Source organism: Zalophus californianus, chromosome 2 (assembly GCF_009762305.2).
Source record: "Zalophus californianus isolate mZalCal1 chromosome 2, mZalCal1.pri.v2, whole genome shotgun sequence".
NCBI classification, from domain to species: Eukaryota; Metazoa; Chordata; class Mammalia; order Carnivora; family Otariidae; genus Zalophus; species Zalophus californianus.
Window position 1 is genome coordinate 145,360,045 of NC_045596.1, and position 18,912 is coordinate 145,378,956.

Here is an 18,912-nt window from a genome sequence, read left to right on the forward strand (position 1 = left end):
TTTCTCAAGAAACAAGAAAGGTCTCAAATACACGATCCAACTTTACACCTAAAGTAGCTGGAAGGGACAGCAAATGAAGTCTACACCTAGCAGGAGAAGAGAATTAATAAAGATTAGAGCAGAAATTAATGAAATAGAAACCAAAAGAACAGTAGAACAGATCAATGGCACTAGAAGCTGGTTCTTTGAAAGAATTAATAAGATCGATAAACCCCGAGCCAGCTTATCAAAAAGAAAAGAGAAAGGACCTAAATTAATAAAATCATAAATGAAAGGTGAGACATCATGACCAACACCAAGGAAATACAATTTTAAGAACATATTATGAACAACTCTATGCCAACAAATTAGGCAATCTGGAAGAAATGGATGCACTCCTGGAAACTTATAAACTACCAGAACTGAAACAGGAAGAAATAGAAAACCTGAACAGACCCATAATCAGCAAGGAAATTGAAGCAGTAATCAAAAATCTCCCAACAAACAAGAGTCCAAGGCCAGATGGCTTCCCACGGGAATTCTACCAAACCTTTAAAGAAAAACTAATGCCTATTCTTTTGAAGCTTTTCAAAATATAGAAAGGGAAGGAAAACTTCCAAATTCTTTCTATAAGGCCAGCATTACCTTGATCCCAAGACCAGACAACCCCCCCCCCACAATAAAAGGAGCATTACAGACAAATATCCTTGGTGAACACAGATGCAATAATTCTCACCAAGATACTAGCCAATATGATCCAAGAGGACACTGAAAGGATTATTCGCCATAAACAAGAGGGATTTATTCCTGGGCTACAAGGGTGGTTCAACATTCACAAATCAATCAACATGATACACTACCTTAATAAAAGAAACGACAAGAATCATCTGATCTTCTCAATAGATGGAGAAAAAGCATTTGACAAAACAACAGTATTGTTTCTTGATTAAAATTCTTCACAGTGTAGGGAGAGAGGGAACATACCTCAATATCATAAAGCCATCTATGAAAAGCCCACAGTGAATGTCATTCTCAGTGGGGAAAACCTGAGATCTTTTCCCCTAAGGTCAGGAACACAGCAGTGATGTTCACTCTTACTACTGTTGTTTGACATAGTACTAGGAATCCTTGCCTCAGTTATCAGACAACAAAAAGAAATAAAAGGCATCCGAATCAGCAAAGAAGTCAAACTCTCACTCTTCTCAGATGACATGATACTCTATGTAGAAAACCTAAAATGCCCCACCCCAAAATTGTTAGAATTCATACAGGCGTTAAGCAAATTGGCAGGATATAAAATCAAAGCACAGAAATCTGTTGCATTTCTATACACTAACAATAAGAAGCAAAAGAAATTGAGGAATTGATCCCATTTACAGTTACACCAAAAACCACAAGATACCTGGGAATAAACCTAACTAAAGAGGCAAAGGATCTGTACTCAGAAAAGTATAGAACACTCATGAAAGAAATTGAGGAAGACACGAAGAATGCCTAGACCACCTAAAGCAATCTACATTTAAGTGCAATCCCTATCAAAATACCATCAACATTTTTCACAGAGTTGCAAAAAATAATCCTAAAATTGTATGGAACCAGAAAAGACTCAAATAGCAAAAGGAATGTTGAAAAAGAAAACCAAAGCTGGTGGTATCACAATGCCGGACTTCAAGCTCTATTACAAAGCTGTAATCATCATTACAGTGTGGTATTGGTGCAAAAACAGACACATAGATCAATGGAACAGGATAGAGAACCCAGAAATGGACCCTCAACTCTATTGCTACTAATCTGCAACAAATCAGGAAAGAATATCCAATGGAAAAAAACAAAACAAAACAGTCTCTTCGGCAAATAGTGTTGGGAAAATTGGACAGCCACATGCAGAAGTATGAAACTGAACAATTTCCTTACATCATACACAAAAATAGATTCAGAATGAATGAAAAACCTAAATGTGAGACAGAAATCTATCAAAATCCTGGAGGAGAATACAAGCAGCAACCTCTTCGACCTCGGCCACAGCAACTTCTTGCTATACATATCTCCAAAGGCAAGGGAAACAAAGGCAAAAATGAACTATTGGGACTTCATCAAGATAAAAAGCTTTTGCACAGCAAAGGAAACAGTCAACAAAACTAAAAGACAACTGATAGAATGGGAGAAGATATTTGCAAATGTCTTGTCAGACAGAGGGCTAGTATCTAAAATCTATAAAGAACTTATCAAACTCAGCACCCAAAGAACAAATAATTCAATCAAAAAATAGGAGAAGACAGGAACAGACATTTCTGCAAAGAAGACCAAATGGCCAACAGATACATGGAAAAAATGCCCCACATCACTCGGCATCAGGGAAATACAAATCAAAACCACAATGAGATAGCACCTCACACCAGTCAGAATGGCTAAAATTAACAAGACTGTAAACAACAGATGTTGGTGAGGATTCAGAGAAAGAGCAAGTCTCTTACACTGTTCGTGGGAATGCAAGCTGGTGCAGCCACTCTGGACAACAGTATGGAAATTCCTCAAAAAGTTGAAAATAGAGCTACCCTGTGACCCAGCAGTTGCACTACTGGGTATTTACCCCACTGATACAAATGTGATCTGAAGGGGCACCTGCACCCCAATGTTTATAGCAACAATGTCCATAATAGCCAAACTATGGAAAGAGCCCAGATGTCCTTCGACAGATGAATGGATAAAGAAGATGTGGTGTGTGTGTGTATATATATGTGTGTGTGTGTGTGTGTGTGTGTGTGTGTGTGTGTGTGTGTGTGTAATGGAATACTACTCAGTCTTCAAAAATGAAATCTTGCAATTTGCAATGATGTAGATGGAACTAGGAGGTATTATGCTAAGTGAAATAAGTCAATCAGAGAAAGACAATTATCATATGATCTCACTCATATGTGGACTCTAAGAAGCAAAACAGAAGATCATAGGGGAAGAGAGGAAAAAATAAAACCAGATGATGTCAGAGAGGGAGACAAACCATAAGAGACTCTTAATCATAGGACACAAACTGAAGGTTGCTGGAGGGGAGGGGTGGGAATGGGGTAATTGGGTGATGGACATTAAGGAGGATGCATGATGTAATGAGCACTGGGTGCTCATGAATCACTGACCTCTACTTCTGAACCTAATTATATGTTGTATGTTAATTGATAGAATTTAAATAAAAAATCGGTCATTCAGTCAGTCTTTTGGGAGTAGCATTATAAATGAAGAAGTTTAATAATAAAATCACCTGCCAAAGTACTTTTGGCATAGGTCTGACCAAGTATTTTATTTCGAACTAATTGCCCTTTTAGAATCAATAGAGTCTGAGTTAGAATGATTTATGTCAAGTCATTCACAATCATCATCACCATCATCACCATCATCAATATCATCACCACCTGAGTACCTGCCATATGCTATGAATTTTATATGGTAGATGGTTTATGTGTCCCCCCAAATTCTTATAACAATTCTACAAGATGAGTAAATAAAGTTTGATACAAAAAAAAAAAAGACCTTTGGGTAAATAGAAAGCCTGGGTTCAAATTATGGATTAGTCCAGTGGAACCATGAGCAAACAGTCACTTAATACTTTATAGTTTTCTCATCTGAAAAATGGCTTAGTAATAAAACTTAAGCACTGATTGTTGAAAAGATTAAATTAATTAATGTAACTAAAGCATTAGAAACAGTGCCTGGTATAGAGTGCTACCTGTATATATTAATTGGCAGTGTATGTGAGATAACATGTCTAATTGACTACCAGAAGAAAATTTATAAGCAATCCTAACTGGATGTGAAAACTCACTATGAATCCAATGAGGTAAACTTTAATGTTTTAAAATATTTAGAATTATTGTGCTAGATGAGTGTAGCAAATAAACAAAAATACATTAGTTATATTGTGAGTACTATAATAGGATGACCATGTATCCTAACAGTCTTAGTTTTTGTGTGTTATATGTTAATAGCACCTACTTTTACTCTAAAGCTATCTTGGGTTAGATACTAGAGGATGTGCTCACCTTAATTATTACGTTTCTTAATCTCCATGTTAGCTTATAAAATAGGAAATGTCAACCGTTACAGCTGAAGTCACGGTAAGGAAAAAAAAATCTTTAACAACTCTCCAAATTCAAACATTAAATTTCCTACTCATATTTACTTTGCCCAGTCTTTCAATTTATGTGTAAAATTATATGACTGGAAATAAGATGGTCATTTAAAAATCCCAATGAGTATTACTATGGAGATTATGAAAGAGAAATATATATATATATATATATCACTGCAAATCGGGTGAAATTTGTGTAGTAGAGCTGTAATCAATATAATCATTGATTTTTAAAGCAACTATCAGGAGGAATTTATTTTTATTTTTAATTCTTTTAGATTTTATTTATTTATTTGAGAGAGAGAGAGAGCATGAGCGGGGGGAGGGGTAGAAGGATAGAGGGAGATGGAAGGGGAGAGGGGGAGAGGGAGAGGGAGAGGGAGAAGCAGACTCCCTGCTGAACAGGGACCTCAATGTGGGACTCGATCTCAGGATCCTGGGATCACGATCTGAGCTGAAGGCAGACGCTTAACCTACTGAGCCGCCCAGGCACCCAGGAGCAATTTAAATATACAAAAAATCCAGTTGCCTGGCAACTGATTATAATATTCCAAACAATAAACAAATGTACACTAAATTTATTCCCATGTGTAACTACTGTATACCATTGGGATGGCTTCTTAAATACAGAACTGCAATGCATATCTTTGAATTATAATTATGACAGTCAACTTAAGTCTGTTTGCCCCTCAAGGATGCTATGATTATGTTCATAAGCTGTTTTGATATCCTTAGAAGAAGTATATATAAATGATATGCATTATTGGGAATAGAAATTATTTACCTTTGGTATTCTGACTGCCAGATTGTATAATGCCAATAAGACAATTTAGCTATGACTGGGGAAAGGGATCTTTGAAATACATGTTGCAATAGCCAAATTATTTTTTTATATTTATCTTAGAAAATGAACTCTTAAAGCTCACCCAGGATGAAGTACTATATATTATGTTGCTGGTCTCTTCAACCAAAACCAGTCATAAATGTGCACATTGCAAAATGTATTTTTAACTTCTTCAACCTCTAATTTCTCTTGTTTTCCTCCATGACAGACACTAATCACCGTGTGAGTCATACTAGACTCTCATGATTGCCCCTGTTCAAGGTAAGTAACTGTTAACACAAAGGTTGAACTTTCAAAGCAGACTTTAATGAATCATGGATCTGACCAATCACCAAATTTTATTAATAATCCAAAAGATGCCAGAAAGAACAAAGCAAAGACATTGCATTTCTTTCTAAAAGAGGTTAGAACTATTCCTTCACTTACTTTGAAACTTTGGTTTGGGTAACATATGTGTTGCCATGATGTATAAAGAAATATTGTTCTCAAAGGAAGCCATTTCCATTTTGATTCTCCTCAGTTTTATACTTTGTTAAAAGCTACCCAGAAAGAAGAGGTCTATATGACTACTTCCCAATTCTTCCAAATCTACTTAATCCATGAACCAAGTGTTGTTGTTGTTGTTGTTGTTCTTATTTTATTGTTTTGGCTTTGTTTTTATTTTTTTCAATAAGAAACGAGGACAGAACAGATATATTTTCCTTAAAAGCAATTTTAAAGCAAGGACTCTCCATTATATTTCTGTAGTAAAAATCATCAGTCTGTTTACAAAGAGTTACTTCCTGGTGTCTGTTACATGCGTGTTGGACCACTTTATGTTGCCTCACATGTCAAAACAGAACCAACTTAGCCTATCTTTCTTTCTTTTTCTTTTTCTTTCTTTCTTTCTTTCTTTCTTTCTTTCTTTCTTTCTTTCTTTCTTTCTTTCTTTCTTTCTTTCTTTGTTCCTTCCTTCCTTCCTTTTTCCTTCCTTCCTTCCTTCCTTCCTTCCTTCCTTCTTTCTTTCTTTCTTTCTTTTCTCTCTCTTTTTCTTTCTTTCTTTCTTTCTTTCTTTCTTTCTTTCTTTCTTTCTTTCTTTCTTTCTTTCTTTCTTTCTTTCTTCTTTAAAAATATGGAATGCTTCATGAATTTGTGTGTCATCCTGTGCAGGGGTCATGCTAATCTTTAATCTTTGTATCATTCTAGATTTAGTATATGTGCTGCTGAAGTGAGCACAAAAACAGAACTACTTAAAATAAATCTTTTCCCCATTATTTAAGTTGGATAATTTCTATTATTCTGTCTGCAATTTCACTGACCATGTTGTCATCCTCTCTCATCTTCTATTAAGCCTATCTAATGAATTTTTCATTTCAAGCACTGTTATATTCCCTTCTAGAATTTCAACATAATTATTTTTACCCTTACCATATCAATGTTTAGATTCCAAGTCTATTCAATTATTTTTATCTTTGTTTCACTTATGTCATTGATTGTATTTACAACAGCTAATATAAAGTTTTTATCTGTTAATTTCAATATTGGAGTTATCTCCAGGCTTGTTTTTTAATTTTGTTTTGTTTTGTTTGACTGCCTTTGATCTTGAGCAATGGCTGACATTTTCCTCTGTCTTCATGTTTTAAAAAACTTTCGATTTACTTTGCTCATCAGTGATTATACATTATAAAGACTCTGAATTTTGTTCTGTCTTTTTTTTTTAAGATTTTATTTATTTATTTGACAGACAGAGACATAGCAAGAGAGGGAACACAAGCACGGGGAGTAGGAGAGGGAGAAGCAGGCTTCCCCGTGGAGGAGGGAGCCCGATGTGGGACTCGATCCCAGGACCCTGGGATCACCACCTGAGCTGAAGGCAGACACTTAACGACTGAGCCACCCAGGCGCCCTATGTTATCTGTCTTTTAACAGTGTTTAATTTTGTTCTAGAAAGCAGATAAATTAAGAACTGATCCTTTTTGTATGGAGATATGTCAGATAACTGCTTCAGTTTTGCTCTTAGTTCTCAATGAATGCCTTAATTCTGGGACACAGTCTTTCTTCTAAGCATGGACCTTTTGGAATTTTAAATGACAGATCAGCATATGTACTTTGTCTCTGTAACTTGTGATGTTCAAACTCCAAAGTCTTTCTCTACTGCACTAGGGGTCAGCAGAAATATCAGCTTTTTAAACCTTCTACCACTTGCTGTCCATTGGAACACTGGTAGTCTTACCAAACCAAGCACTGTTCATGGGGCAGTCAGTTTCGAGGGGTGTTTGTATCCAGATGTCAGGCACAATCCTCTTCATATTCTAGGACTTTCTTTTTCAATATATATCTGCTTTGGGGTCTCTGAATTTTGTTATTTGATATATCAATAAGCTCATCTTTCTTCTGTTTTTTTTTAAGTGCTCTACACTATATAGACTGAAGGAGAAAAGGTGATATGAAGTTGGGTTGAATCCAATAAATTACCATCATTCAAAGATTGAATCCTCCCTAGTTTCTCCCTTCTCTTGGGTCCTCTCGAATTGTTTTAAATAGTTGTTTTAATATATATTTAACCTATAATTAATAATTAAATATTATATCGTTTAGGAGATAATATTAGCTACTAGAACTGGAACACCCTTTTTTCACATAGCTTTTGTCAAAATTCATAGAACAAAGAAATGATCAATAAGAATATAAAAAATATGAAGGACAAAATAAGCCTGAAAAAATTAGCAAGCCTGACAACAACAGACATTCAACCAACATTAAAAGCATGCACATTGTGTTCAAATGCATGTTAATTATTTATCAAAATTGACTATACACTGCACCATAGCTAAAGCCTCAAAAAATTTCAAGGAACACTCAGAGTATGTTCTTAAATAAGAGTGAAATGAAACTTGAAATCTTCAGTTGTTTAGAAATCAATCAAGATTTGAAATGATTCATAAATCAAAGAACAATCATAGAAATTACAAAATATTTGCAATTGAATGATTATTAATGATAATCAAACCTTGTGGGCTATAAGTAGAGCTGTGTTTTAAATGCATATATTAACAATACATTTAATGACCTCATCCTATATCTGAAAACATATGGGAAAGTAGAACTAATTAATTTCATAAAGTAAAAGGGAAAACAGTAACAACAAGAGCATCAATTAATACAATTAAAATTAAATTTACTTGAGATAGGCTCAACAAAGCAGAAGGATTGTTATTTGAAATAGCTAATAAAAGTGATAGAAAGTGTCAGGAAAAGAAAGACCAAAATCTGGAACATAAGTGTCAAAATTTTAAGAAAAACACATCATATTGTGACTGACTAAAAAAGAGATTAAAAATCCAAGTAATCCAATATCTAGTAAAGAAATTGAATTTGTATCAAAAATTTTCTCAAATTAAAAATCTAGATCCAGAAGGTTCCACTTGTTAAATTAACAAAGCAAAATAAAATACCAAGCATTACAAAATTCTTTACTTGAAGAGCATCATACAATGTTTTTTATGAGTACATGATTACATTACTATACAAACTGGCAAGGAAGTTACAAGAAAATTGGCTTATTAGTAGTTTTATCCATAAACATAGATTCAAAAATCCTAAGCAATATTTTAGCTAAATAAGTACAGTGTTATGTAAAAAAGGGAATACATCATGACCAATTAGGGTTAATTCCAAGAATGCAAGCTTAGTGTAAAATTGATATATAGAATGATATTTTAACATTAATAAATGAACAAAATAATATGATTAATTCAACATTTGCAGGAAAAGCAGGATAAAATTAAATAATTAATTCATTATAAAATCAACTGCCAAATTAGGAATAGAAGAGAACTACCTTAATGAGAGTTTGAACTTATTCCACAACCATGGAAATCTGTTTGGCAATATCTACTGAATAGAAATTTAGTAGATGTTATTTACAAGATCACTATTTACAGAAATTTCACTCTTTAGTAAAAGCCCGATGGAAATGAGTGCAAATATCCACCAAAAGATATGCACAAGACTGTTGTTAAAGATAATTTGAGGAATATTAGAATTTTTGAGTTTATTTGACTAAACAAAGATTCAAATTGGGTATCGCCAAACTGGAAGTGGTTAGGAGCACTCTACCCATAGATAATAGGGAAAAACATTTATAAAGAAGATGTGGGAGCAAAACAAGGAACTTATTTAATTGACTATACCTTAAGTAGTTCCCTATTTTGGGAAAGCCTAGTTGGCTGTTTATGATTGGTTGTACTTAGGTTTTGAATGCTTAAACTTAACGTATTTACATGCTTAGATTTTGTTATGCTTATTTAGGTTGCTATGGAATTAGAGGGACCTCAATCTAATGGCTTCTTTGTTTAATTACCCTAACAGTATTTAAATTGTTTAAATTTTTAATTATTTTTAAAGGAAATGTTTATTTATTTATTTTTAAAGATTTATTCATTTATTTGACAGACAGAGAGAGAGAGCACAGGGAGGGTGGAGGGAGAGGGAGAGAGAAACTTTAGCAGCCTCCTCACTGAGCTTGGAGCCCAGTGTGGGGGCTTGATCTTATGACTCTGAGATCTGACCTGAGCTTAAACCAAGAGTGCTTAACTGACTTCACCACCCAGGGTCCCCTAAATTTTTAATTATTGAACAATATCAGCATATTCATAATCACTCTTATTGGAAACAACACAAATTTTCCTAGAGATGATAGATAAATTGTTTTCATGTGATGGCAAACTATGCTATAATGTCAATGAAGAAACAAGACCACAGAATTTAGAACAACAATGATGAATTTCACAAAGGAGAGGAAAAGACTATACATATATAAAAATATGTGATGTATACAGAGTTGGCTTCCTGAGTGTGCAACCAGTGCAGTTATACAGGGCCCACACTTGGCTTAATGTTTTAGTGCCACCATCTTGAAATTCTTAATGCATTTTGAACAAGTGCCCCAGCCTTTTCATTTTTCACTGAGTCTCTCAAATTATGTAGCTAGTTCTGACTATATAATGCCATGTACATAAATGAAAAAAATAGGTCCTACTAATATATGGATTATAAGTCTGGAGAGTAGTTAGTTATCTTGGAAAAAAAGAGTCAGTGATTGCTGGGAGAGGTATCTGTATAAAAATATGTAAATATTCTTTTTCTAGATGTAGTTCCTGGTTTTATGAGTAGCCTTCATGATAATTCATTGGTATCAATGAGTCTATTTTATCTTCTGTCTCTCGGTAGAAAATAAAATCGGTGAAAGCCTGATTGAATTTACATTATCTGTATCTTCCATTAAAATATATTTTTGTGGGCTTGTTATTTGTAATTAACTTTGAAAGAGAAGTATATTAACTATTTGTCACATTGGCATGTTGACATATTGAGAATTAGTAAAAAGAACAGAAATTTTATGTTTGATTCAAATCTTTGCCTTTATAATATGCATGTCCCTAATTATGTGAGATTCAATCAACCAGTAGTGCTCAAAATTCAGAGGAAACAGAATAGCATTCTAGTCCTTCCAGGCAAAGCATTTGTGCTTAATGGCCCTAAAGACATCTTGCAGTGGGACTTGAGGTAGGATGCTGCTCTTTGTGCCTCTTTGGAAAATACTGTGTCATTTGGGAAAATCTTAAATGGGAGACAATTGCCACAAAGATTTTTTATAGATGAGAATTTTGCTGTTTAAGTCCTCCATACTATACTGCATGCTTTGAATCTGTGGTTTTGTGGCATATTATGGATTTATTTTTCAGAAATGGTTGCATTGAGGAAGAGAACTTTAATGGAGAAATCAATAAAACTAGATAAAGTTAAATCAATGAAGAGATACTGGTCATTTTAAACTCTGTCAATCATTATCAGATACATCAAATATTAAGTACTAAAAGGGTTTTTAAAAATCCTATTAAACTTTTAAAAAATTTCATCCTGCTTTGTGTATATACAAATCTGTGCCTGTGGTATACAGACAAATTGATAGAATTATAGCTTACTGTAGCAGAAATTGTAGTAGAAATAGATTTATTTTCCTTACTTTGAACAATCAAAAAGTGAATATAGCCGAGGAATGTATATTAATTTTTTTGTTTTAAGATTCCACTTTTGAATATTATAGTGGCCTTTGTGCACAAAAATTGCTAACACAATTATAGTATTAGTTCCAAAGATTTTTCTTAGATTTGAAATTGCAGCCAGTGTTGGTAGAACCTGACAGTCTTTGAAATCCTGCTTTTTTCCCTCACAATCAGCCTATAACCGTAGATCAAAAATATCCATTTTATCTCTGATTGCAGTAGCCAGGGCTCTCTAGTTAATGTTCTGATTTCCCAGCAGGGACACATTATTGGAAGCTCTGCTTCAGGGTGTCCCTTTTTTTCTTACACATACTACTGGTTGACCCACTTCAGCTCACAGTAAAAAAGTTGCTCCGCAGTCCTCAGCCACATGGTGAAAGCATTACAATATTATGTTTAGGCAATGATAAACATCGAATTTCATAGTCATATGGTTGGCCGTCCCAACACCAGCACACCCCCCCCCACTCCATCCCTTGGCAAAGGACACAATTAACTTGAAGAGAGTAGAATACAATCTGATTATTAAGCTTTGTTCCCCCCAAAACAAAACAAAACAAAACAAAAAACAGCAAAAAAAAAAAAAAAAACCAACCCACAAAACCTTCTCAAAACAATGAGGATCATTTGAACAGTCCATGCCATAGTGTATGCCATACTAGGGAATTAGCTGTAATTTCAAGTAAAAGCCATCTAGTAATAGCACAAGAAGAAACAGAAGAAAACAATGACAACAGGGGAAGCTTTGGGTCAGAGCTAAATGAGCAAAATCGAGGACATGATTCTTTGGTCAAAGCCAAGAATATGGGTGGGTGGGTGGGTGTGTGTGTGAGTGAGAGAGAGAGAGTAGGACCCAAACACCATAAAAAGGCGTGTACAGTAAAGTCTAAATTCAGGGAACTATAGTTTGAAAGAGCCAAGAATATCATGCAAAAAGGAGATAATTTGTAAGTTTGGCTTTCTTGAGGCTTTTAGAGGCAAGAGAACAAGAGAATAAGGATGTAGGAAAGAGGATGGCTGCCTGCTGGGTGCTTCCCAGGCAGAATAATTCTCAAAGACATTCTTAAGAGCATGAGCTTCAGGGTTTTTGATTTCTATTCTACCTGCAATCATGGAAGGCCAATGACATTTTGGAATCCTTGCACATACATAATTACATATAACATCTTCTGTTAAATTTTTGTGGTAGTCTAGGGAAGAATTAGAAGAAAGAGAAAGAAAATCACTAGATTCAACCAGAAAAAAATGTAATTACATATTTTCATAATGGCTTCCCTGAGGTATTGATGAGTCTTCTAACTATTCCTTTATTCCCCACTTTTAATCTCTGAGTTGAACTTTTTCTTCTGTCTACTGAAGTGAGATTAGATTAGAGTCGGGAAAATCTAATTGTCAATATTGTATTTCTGTGTGTATGAAAGCTGACTATAGCATCTCTTCTAAAATGAAATAATAATTGTCTCACCATGAGCAGGATATTGTGATAAACACAAGGCAAGAGTATGCAGGAACTTACAAATTTTGAAATTCCTAATTTAGTTGAAGATTGAACAGGCCAGTGTAGCCTCTATGTTTACTGCCCCTGAGGCAGCTACTTCATTTTTTTTATGTTTTAATTTTTATTCAAATTCTGACTAGTTAACATACATTGTACTATTAGTTTCCAGGAGTAGAATTTAGTGATTCGTTACTTACAACACCAGTGCTCATCCCAATTGCCTTCTCTAGTACCCATCATGCATTTAGCCCATCCCCCGCCCAACTGTCTCCATCAACCTTCAGTTTGTTTTCTGTAGTTCAAGAATCTCTTATGGTTTGCTTCCCTCTCTCTTTTCTTCCTTCCCCTATGCTCATCTGTTTTGTTTCCTAAATTCCACATATGAATGAAATCTTATGGTATTTATCTCTCTCTGACTTATTTCACTTAGCATAATACTCTAGCTCCATCCATATTGTTGCAAATGGCAAGATCTCATTCTTTTTTGTCGCTGAGTAATATTCCGTTATATATATGTACACACACACACACACACACACACACACACACACACACACATACCACCTCTTCTTTATCCATTCATCAATCAGTGGACATTTGGCTTCTTTCTATAATTTGGTTGTTGTTGATGATGCTACTACTATAAATAGCTGGGTGCACATCTTCTTTCAAATTAGTATTTTTGTATCCTTTGGGTAAGCACCTAGTAGTACAATTGCTGAGTCATAGGGTAGTTCTATTTTTAACTTTTTGTGGAACCTCTGTACTATTTTCCAGAGTGTTTGCACCAGTTTGCATTCCCACTAACAGTTTAAGAAGGTTCCCATTTCTCCACATCGTCACCAACATCTTCTGTTTGTTAATTTTAGCCGTTCTGACAGGTGTGAGGTGGTATATCAATGTATTTTTTTTAAGATTTTATTTATCTATTTGACATACAGAGAGAAAGAGAGAGGGTGTGCACATGAAGTTATAGTAGAAGGCAAAGAGAGAAGCAGGCTCCCCACTGAGCAGAGAACCTGACATAAGGCTTGATTCCAGGACCCTGGGATTATGACCTGAGCTGAAGGCAGATACTTAACCAACTGAGCCACCAAGGTGCCCCTCAATGTAATTTTAATTTGCATTTGCCTGATGGCGAGTGATATTGAACATCTTTTCATCTTTCTGTTAGCCGTCTGGATGTCTTCTTTAGAAAAATGTCTGTTCATGTCTTTGGCCCATTTTTTTAAACTGGATTATTTGTTTTTCAGGTGTTGCATTTGGTAAGTTCTTTATATACTTTGGATACTAACCCTTTATCAGATGTGTCATTTGCAAATATCTTCTCCCATTCTGTAGGTTGCCTTTTACTTTTGTTGACTGTTTCCTTGGCTGTGCAGAAGCTTTTTATCTTGATGAAATCCTAACAGTTCATTTTTGCTTTTGCTTCCCTTGTCTCTGGAGACATGTCTAGTAAGAAGTTGCTATAGCTGAGGCCAAAGAGGTTGCTGTCTGTATTCTCCTCTAGGATTTTGATGGTTTCCTGTCTCACATTAGGTTTTTCATTAGGTCTTTCATCCACTTTGAATTTATTTTTGTGTATGGTGTAAGGAAGTGATCCAGTTTCATTCTTCTATATGTTGCTGTACAGTTTTCCCAACACCATTTGTTGAAGAGACTGTCTTTTTTCCATTGGACATTTTTCCTTGCTTAATCAAGGATTAGTTGACCATACAGTTGTGGGTCCATTTCTGGGTTTTCTATTCTGTTTCATTGATCTACATGTCCATTTTTATGCCACTACCATACTGTCTTGATGACTAGAGCTTTGTAATATACCTTGAAGTCAAGAATTGTGAGGCCTCCAGCTTTGCTTTTGTTTTTCAAGATTGCTTTGGTTATTTGGAGTCTTCTGTGGTTCCATACAAATTTTAGGATTATTTGTTCTAGCCCTGTGAAAAATGCCTGTGGTATTTTGATAGGAATTGCATTAAATGTGTAGATAACTTTGGGTAGTATAGACATTTTTCACAATATTTGTTCTTCCAATCCATTAGCATGGAATGTTTTTCCATTTCTTTGTGTCATCTTCATTTTTTTTTCATCAGTGTTCTATAGTTTTCAGGGTACAGATCTTTTATCTCTTTGGTTAGGTTTATTCCTAGGTATCTTATTGTTTTTGGTGCAATTGTAAATGGAATTGATTCCTTGATTTCTTTTTCTGCTGCTTCATTATTGGTGTATAGAAATTTCTGTACATTGATTTTGTATCCTGCAACTTTACTGAATTCATGTATCAATTCTAGAAATTTTTTGGTGGAGTCTTTTAGATTTTCTACATAGAGTATCATGTCATTTGTAAATAGTGAAAATTTGACTTCTTCCTTGCTGATTTGGATGCCTTTTATTTCTTTTTGTTGTCTGATTACTGAAGCTAGGACTTCCAGTACTGTACTATGTTAAATAAAAATGGTGAGAGTAGACATCCCCATCTTGTTCTTGACCTTAAAGGAAAAGCTCTCAGTTTTTCCTCATTGATATTAACTGTGGATCTTTTTAATATCCTTTATGATGTTGAGGTATGTTCCTTCTATCCCTGCTTTGCTGAGGGTTTTTATCCAGGATGGATGCTCGATTTTGTCAAATGCTTTTTCTACATCTGTTGAGAGGATTGTATGGTTCTTATCCTTTCTTTATTAATGTGGTGTATCACATTGATTGATTTGTGAATATTGAACCACCCTTGCAGCCCAGGAATAAATCCCACTTGGCCGTGGTGAATGATTCTTTTAATATACTGTTGGATTCGACGAAGCAGCTACATTCCTGTTGTTCAGGTAAACCTTTACTATATAAATATGTCTTTGGCATATTAAGTCTTATAAAAAAGTAATATATTGTGCTTATATATTGCCCATTAGAATGAATGATAAAAATTATTCTTTAATTTCAGCCTGATAACAGTTCAAAAATCATCTTTGTTAAATCCAAGTTGGAATTTTCTTAAAGTTCTCAATAATATTCTGCCACTCCTCCCATTTTGTTCCCTCTGTATATCTTTTGGGCCACCCAGGTGCCCGATTTTTTAAATTCTTATGTTTTATATGAATATCCTATCTTACTCATATGGAAAATTTATGAAATTGTATTCAGAACAAAAGTAACTTAGTTCATACCTACTGAAGTTGAAAACTATTACTTCAGTGGTTTGCAGAAACCACAGAAATACCAGCAGTATGAAGTATTAAAATAATTACAGTTATTTTACAAGTGATGAGTTTCTTATTGATTACAATAATGGATTGAGGTGAAGGCATTTTCTTGGTAACCTAAGAAGCTTCAACATATAATGAAGTATAGTACTAAGAAATAGTCATTTAAGGAAACAATTTCTCACTGCAGAAAATAAGGCTGTGTTATTAAAATTATGTAAGATACTTAAAGAGTCTCTTTTCCAGTAATATGATTGTTAATCAATTTATGGTAAGAGGATGGATTAATATTAGTTGTTCCCATTTTTTTCTCACTTGTTTCTAGATGGTTTTAATCACTTAGAATTCATTTTCTCTATTTTAAAAAGTCATCTGAGTGTATTGGTTTGCCCTTGTGGTTCCCAGAGTGTATCTGCGGACTTTGTAGGCAATTCCTTGCCAGAGAATTTCCAATATTAAACTTCATTCCACAGGAAACTAGGCCTCTCTTGATCTCACATGTCCGATTAACCATCATACGTGGTGTTATATTTTAATGAAACCCTTGGATTGAGCACATGAGCCCTTTTAATTCTAAGTGCTTTCTGACTGGGCATTGAAGGGACACTTTTGAGTAGAACTGGAGTGGAAAATTACAACCAAATTTTCAAGATTTTAGCACTTTCCTTTCTGCATGCTTACTCCCCTGAACAACCACCATGGAGGAATCCCCTTCACCTTCCAGTTGCTTGTGCATTCATGATCTCTCTCTTTGCATCCACCTGAAAACGTGTTCTTAGGGAACTATTCAAAATTTAAACAACAGTGGGCAGTATCCATTAGCTCATGATAACATTGACTTATGAAAAAATTAACACTTTTCCTAAAGGTTTTCTTTATGAATAATGGATTAAGCTAAGTAACAAATTAGGTATAAATGAGACAAGTAGTAGAGTTTAAAATATCAATACTGAACTCTACCTCTGAAACTAATAATACACTATATGTTAACTAATTGAATTTAAATAAAAATAAAATATCAATCATTGAATTATATTTGTATTTTAACGATGACGTCACATAGTGATCAAAGATTAATGTCACCAAGTTTTCATTCTAAGTTCTAGTGAGCGGTTGGGTTGTTATTTATAAGAAGGATAGTAAAACATGACAAGAATGAAATCCCCAAAACTATGGCTTTCAATTAGAGAAAGATATAGAGACTTGGTAATGTGCATAACTTATATCTATTTATCTGACTTAAAAAGGTCTTTTTTCAAGTTTGAATAAAATTTGGTACAGAGTAGTAGGGCAGCTTAGTAGTTCAGACGGGCCCCTTTTGCAAGCACATTAAAATAATATTAATAAAAGTGGAGAGTCAGTTCATCTTCTCTGACCAGGATATGTCTCTGAGAATAATTACAGATAGAAACCAGTGACCATTTGGGTATAACAGAGTATCATAACTTTTCTTGAGTCTTGAAATGTTTAAACATTCATTCATTCATAAATTGTTTCACATAAACAAGGACAACAACAACAAAAAGATTACTCCGCAAGGCACTGAATTAGGTACCCAAAAGAAAAATTGTTCCTGCATTCATAAAGGTTATTTTCTAACAAGAGGACAGTAAGCAAAGACTACAGAATTAATGTAATTGAGAGTAATACTCTAAAAGTAAAATACATAATGCTATAATAGTAGTATTTATCAGCATTATGTACACAGGATTCCTTAGGTTATACCTGTACTGAAGATGAAGTGGGATTTTCCTAGGTCAAGGCAGCTGAAGCACAAAGCACACATAGAGGATTTACTGCCCATGGCCTGCAGTAGTTTGCAGATAGAAATGTAACAAAGTACAGTGATTGCAGACCTCCAAATTGCACTGGTTCTTAAGGCTTCTCAGTGGTCTGTATACCTATTAAAAGACTCCTTAAGTCTATCTTCATTCATTCATTCTTTCATTTATTCTACATGCTCCCTTATTTTCTTCTCGCATTTCTTTAATGTGAAGTCTTCTGGAATTATTGTACCAATATGTCATTATGTTTAGATGTGGTTCTAAAATAAGGTGAGTTAATTAAAGCAAGAAATATAGGCCCTACATTTTTTCTCTGTGCCCTGCTGCCTTCAACCATTCAGCCTGTGGTGTCTGCTGAGAGAGAAAGCATGTGTGACCAAGAGGAGAGAAGACATGGCTTACTTTAGGTTTCACAATAAAGTTGTTTTTAATTGATATTTTAAACCATACTAAAGAGAATGTAATCTAAAATTCAGGTTACTTTTATTTATAAGAGCTAGACACTTTAGAGAGGGAAGATACTTATTTTTCTTTTGTATTTGTGAATCTGTTTTGCCACAGTATTTCTATGTGCAAACAATCAGTGGCATAAAACAATAAACATTAGTTTGCTCAGACATCAGTAGATTTGCTGGAAACTGGTGGATTGAAAATGCTTTTGTGCTTGGTGGCTCTGCTGCACTCAGTTAAACTCACCCATACATCTTCAAATTAGATAGGGATGAGCCTTTCTAGACTGACTATAGTAAGTGTGTGTGCACACACACACACACACACACACAATTTCAGTGATGTGTAACAGGCATTTATTGAGTTCATATTTCTAAGTATTCTCATTGTTAAATGGGGGCCAACAGACCTAGGCTGGACATAGTTGGAGGCACTTATGTGGTGTACCTTTGGTCCATGTTTCTCTTATATCTCCTAGGACCACCAAGCTTATTCATACATGTTCTTATGGTGATGACAGTATCAAAGGAGCAAGCTCAGTTGCCCAAGCACCCTTTGAAACTTTGCTTGCATTATGAGTGTCCCAGTGGATAAAAGTAGGAGGGCACTGCAGTCTCACATGATAAAAAGTATGGATGTAAAATTCTGTTACAGGGATAGAGTCAAAAGTTGGAACAAGAAGCAAGTGTACCAAATTTAATGGTTTTTTAAATTGTTTTTTGTTGTGGTAAAATAAACATAAAAATATACCATCTTAACCTTTGGTAAGGGAACAGTTCAGTGATATTAATTACATTCATACTGTTATACAGTCATCACTACTATCCATCTCTAGAACTCTTTTCATCTTGCAAAACTGAAACTTTATAATTATTAAACAATAGGTTCCCAGTGCTCCTCCCCTTTGCCCCTGGAAACCACCATTCTATTTTCTGTCTCTGATTTTGGCGACTTTAGATACCTTATATAAGTGGGATATAGTAGTTGTCTTTTGGT

At 34.6% G+C, this 18,912-nt stretch overlaps 1 non-coding gene across 1 annotated transcript; it reads right to left on the reverse strand.

Annotated features, from left to right (window-relative positions):
- Positions 1-6,048: 6,048 nt before the first annotated feature.
- Positions 6,049-6,158, reverse strand: LOC113926074. Its single transcript, XR_003521156.1, has one exon. It is a non-coding gene; the product is annotated as a U6 spliceosomal RNA (small nuclear RNA).
- Positions 6,159-18,912: the final 12,754 nt, after the last annotated feature.